General features: G+C 44.4%; 1 pseudogene; it reads left to right on the top strand.

Annotated features, from left to right (window-relative positions):
- The first annotated feature begins 616 nt into the window (after positions 1 to 616).
- Positions 617 to 3,994, top strand: LOC146656641 (ribosomal biogenesis protein LAS1L-like; annotated as a pseudogene).
- The last annotated feature ends 1,072 nt before the right edge of the window (positions 3,995 to 5,066 follow it).

Here is a 5,066-nt window from a genome sequence, read left to right as displayed (position 1 = left end):
CAGCTCCATACAGCAATGTTACGACTTAGATTACATCTTATAACTCATAACTCTTATGTTAGCTCCCCTCTGTAGCATACTGTCTGAAATATTCCACGGCTGCAATAATTCTTTAAGTGTTATTTTTTCCTTGGTATTCTAATTTCGCCGAAGTTTACTAAACTCAACAAACTTAATATTACTTACCGGGACATTTATTCTGTCCTCATTTTCTTTCACCGAAAAATTGTTTCCTGCAGTGACGTCTTTCGTGCTTGGCTCTCCTACCTTTGCTAACGTGATGCACATAGCGCAGAAGCCGATGCTGCATTCACTTACACTCGGATATCTGAGCGTCACCGTGAAAACATAATCGGACATTTGATATTTGATTGAATTTTATTGTTTTGCCTTTGGGGTGGCACCTGGGGTGGCCAGTCTGGTTGGGGGGGTGGCCTGTGCCCCCCCAGGCCACCCCGCTGGACACGCCATTGACCATAGCCAAAGAAAGCTCGTTTATGACCAGCATCATGTAAATAAGCGCTCTGTAGAACCATCGCTCCATCCTCCAATCCAGCAGGTGGCGTCAGCGTGCCCGCAGGGTGAACGTCAGCCACAAACGAAGCCGAAGAAAACGTTAGCGTCATTTCCTGGTTGCTGTGCGACAAGCAACTGTAAAACTCGAAGCTCTGAACGCGGTCCTCTGTCATATAAATCTGCGAGTGGTCTCTGCGTGAGGCGAGCGGCTTTTCCCGGTGAGTGAGAGATTGAGCGTGAGGTCCGGAGCGCGCACAATGAATAAAAAGGGCTCTGAGAAAACACGCCATGTGGTAGCCTGGCTTAACAAAGCGGAGTGGGATCAGGTTCGGGACTACCTTTACTCGATGGACTCCTCTCTGCAGAGGTTTGCGTTAGAGAGGATATCGGCTTGGAGGGCCGGGTACGCTAATAGTTTTCCCGTGGCCGTGGACTGCACAGCAGACCTCGTGCGCTGCCAGGTGCGGGACCGGTCCGGACAGCTTACCGGAGATGACTTGACCCTGATGTACGGGACGGCCCTGGTAAGATTTGTTAATCTTATCACGGATCGCCAGCAGGGGAGAAAGGCCCGGCCGCTGAGGCAACTGGCTGGAAACTTGAACATCCCCGAGTGGGTGGTGGATCTGAGGCACGAAATCATGCATGGGACTCTTCCTTCTTTGAAATGGTGCCGAAAGGGATGTAAGGTGGCCCTGGAGTGGCTCCAGCAGGAGTTTTGGTCCAGACAGCTGGGAGGAGGCCCCGATGAGCAGCTCGTTGCCAGGCAGAAAGAAGTGGATGCCTGCAGAAACGCTCGGGAGCTGCTGATCTCTTTTCAGAAGGACCAGTACCAAGCTTTTGATGATGGGTCTCCTGAAGACAAGGGGAAGAGCTTGTGGCAGGCCCCCTTAGCAGACATGAGTTCGTTGCTGGGTGAGATCAAGCAGTTTGCACTGGGGTCCAGGGAGCTGTTGATTGATGTGCTGCTGGAAGACGGTTTTCTTGTTCCTACCATGGAGCAGCTGGAAGCATTAGGCTGTGCAACATCTGACAGTGCCAGTCCCACTGAGCCCAGAGTCCCACAAACCTTCCTGCGCTTTTGGCTGCCCCTGCTAAAGATGCTTAACTCTTCGTCTTTCATTCACCTCTTCCTGGAGAAGCTCTTTGTGGAACTGAAGCTGCTCAGCAAAGAGCCCAACGGTCACAGGTGTTTCTATATTTCTGCATGGATTTCAGAAGTCTTCCTCTGCAACAACAACAAATTTGAATATCATTTTGAGACAAGGTTGCAGAAGAAAGCCAGAATGAAGGACAGGATTTTCATCGACCGCATCAAGCTGAGGTGGCAGCAGCTTCTCTCTGCATGTCTGGATGCCCCCTGCATCAGCACACCTCACCTGATCCAGCTAGTCCTGGATGACATGGAGCATCCCCCCCCTCAGGAAACCAGAGAGAAGCTGTTCCAGCTCTGCTCCATCTACACACAGACAGAGCGCTCAGAGGCCAGCACACCTCTGCAGCAGCAGCAGCCCATATATACTGTGAGTATGCTGCTGGACCAGATGCAACACTCCTCACCGATGGACTCGGAGAGAAGTGAGGACCGCAAATGGGCAGACGTGCAGGCTGAAAGAGCACTTGCCCTCAGACACGTAGCAGCATCCCCGGGGCCTCGGCTCCAGCCCGGCCAGCTGAGGGCCTCCTCTGGAGCAACAGCGAGCTCAACAAACTGAAATGTGGACTGAAGCTTTTTTAAGTTACTTGTGTTGTTTTTGTTACTTGTGTTATTTTTTGTTTTATGTTAAGCACAAGATTGTTGTTGTTGTTGTCATTCCAGCCTCCGCTGACTCTTGTTGTGCTAGAAGCAGTTTTGAAGCAAAAATACAATATTCAGAAGACAAAATGTTGTGGAATTTTAACCATGAGCACAGTGCAGGTTCAGCAGTTGTGATTGTTTCTGTCCAGTCGAGCTCGTTAACTAAACATGTTGGCAGAAGCAGAAATAAAACTTTCAGAAGACAAAATGTTCTGATTTAAAGAAGGACCAAAGGAAGGAAAGCATAGGTTTTGATTAAGTCTGATAAACTAGAATTATAATTTATTGTTACATTAAAAGGAGCAAAATGAAATAAAAAGGCTATATCAAAAACAGGTTATAACATAGGAAATGTGAGGTTTTAAAATGAAGTTAGTGTCAGCGTTTTAAGAGAGTGGTAAAATGATGAGTAACGTTGAAGAATATATATAAATACAAGTCTATAAGTCAAGAACATAATTAGGATAAGGCTTTTGATTAAAGAGTCCCAACTATGATAAGTTAGGGAGATGCAGGAAAAGGTGTTTTGTTTCCTTTGCAGAAGATCTCGGCGACCACAGGGGGTGAGGATCCTGGAGGCCCGAGGCCGGATGGACCACAAGAGAGGGTCAGAGCGAGGACACAATGTATTGCGACCTCTGGTGTACCAGAGGTCGAGAGAGGGAGTGTGGAGCAGGGAAATTATTTTACTGCTATTGTTAAATAATCGTCATCGTCACCATTGCATTAATAATATAATCTGCAGCATTGATATTGCATTCAGAGGTTTAAACAGTGTGTGTCTTTCAGAAAGACTAAGTTGCAGAAAGTTTGCATTAATGAAAGCAGAGTCTAAGTTATTCTGAGGAGCAGGTTAGACGAGGCTATTTGATGAGCCTCTGGTCTGGTGGAAGGTCAGAAGTGCAACGGGTGAGATGAGAGAGCATTTGAGGACGACATATACACACACACACTTAGTTAGAGAGAATCATTTATAGGTGAGAGGTTAGTTATGTTTACTCGCAACTGTGAAAGAGGAACAGTTTCTTGTTGTCTCGGCAAGAAAGAGGAAATACCTGGTGTGAATACGTATGAATGGACGGTGACTGGACGGACGAACTGAACTAAGGTTGGACCAACTGGACACTGAGGTAAAGACTGGACTAAGGCTAAGCACATGACTGATGACTGTTCTGTTTTAAGTTCATTTTCATGACATAGATTGGATCATGAGTGGGGAAAACTGAGCATTTTTAGTTTTGTACATTATTTTGACACATGAAATGTGTCAAAATAAAGGGGGGATTTAAGGTTTAAGTTGAAATGGGTTTAGGATCATTTTAGGACTTTTGGGGTGTTTGATGATTTAGATATGGTAAAACTGAGGCAGACATTGTTATTTTCATGTTTAAGTTGAAGGATTAAAATGAACTGAATCCTGGTTAGAAGATAAACTCTTTACACACATAAAGAGCATTTAGATTAGGGCTGAACGATATATCGCATTTGCGATAATATCGCGACATGATCAAGTGCAATTTTCTAACCGCAAAGGCTGCGATTATACTGCGATTATATTATACAATTCATGGGCTGCATCCTCCTGAGGCCGCATTTGTAGACCGATTACGTCACAGCGACGCGCCGAAGGCTGTCCAAATTACTACCATATCCCAGAATTCATAGCGCGGCCCAGCCAAACTCCAGTTTCCAGCAATGGCGGCCGCTACTAAGTTTTAAAATTACTCATACTAATCTTTCTGGGTCACAAAATAAACTTTTAACATATTTTCAGGCGAGAAAGTAGTTGTGTAAACATCAAATATCTGCTCGGTTTATCAAGATATCCCATATTTGCAAAAGTGCTTCGACGTTTTCAGAGGCGTCTGCTACCCACCAGCTCGACAGCTAGCCGGGAGCTCGAGGGTTACTGATGCGGCCGAGAACGGCACAACTCCCGGCACATCATTTTCAGATCACCGCGGAGTTTCGCTGCTCGGGTTAAACGTAATATATAAGTCACTTAGACAACCTAAAAATGTTATTGTTGGGCTTTTTTCAGTGTTTTGTTTGTTCGTGAGTAAATCGGTTTGGCTGAGATTAAAGTTATTAGATTAGATAAAATAAAACTTTATTAATCCCCCGGGTGGGTTCCTCCTTGGTTTTCACACAGCTGACTAAACGTCAAACAGAAAACTTATTAAACAGAAGTATGAGACAGTCGAGAATTTACACCAGTGTCTGGTTATATTTTAGATAGCAAGAAGCAGACGGCCGAGTTTATTAAACTCCACCGAGACAGCGGTGACGCTAATCAGAAGGCTAGACCGTCCAATTTCACGCCTTTAAATTTTAAAGGCGTGTTTGTGTGTGTGTTTATACAATTGCTATTATGTTTGCACTTTATGTGTAATGTTACTGACTGCAGAGATCAGTAAGATGTGTGTATTTTTTATTTATTAGTTTTATTTATTTAATATTATTTTTTAATTGAATGACTGTCTAGTAGTTCACAGATGTCGAAAAACTGAGTGTGGTAAAGCCACTGATTTTTTTTATGTATATTTCTGCAATCTGCACATTGTACTGACTTTCATTTTAATGTTTACACCAGGGTTCCTTGTCAGCACTTTATGCTCAGATGTTTGTAAGCTAAAAATAAACTATTGTGTATGTTCAAATATACTGTTGTGATTGAAGAAGTTAAATAAAAATGTCAGTCATCAATTCATGCATCACCTCATGTCATCATAACAGAGGTCTGTCTTCCAGG

The sequence above is a fragment of the Rhamphochromis longiceps genome, linkage group LG12 (genome assembly GCF_057381845.1).
Source record: "Rhamphochromis longiceps isolate RC_006_pf linkage group LG12, R_longiceps_female_GT1.1, whole genome shotgun sequence".
NCBI lineage: Eukaryota > Metazoa > Chordata > Actinopteri > Cichliformes > Cichlidae > Rhamphochromis > Rhamphochromis longiceps.
The sequence above is the reverse complement of the archived record's forward strand: the minus strand, read 5'-3'. Positions and strand labels throughout refer to the sequence as shown.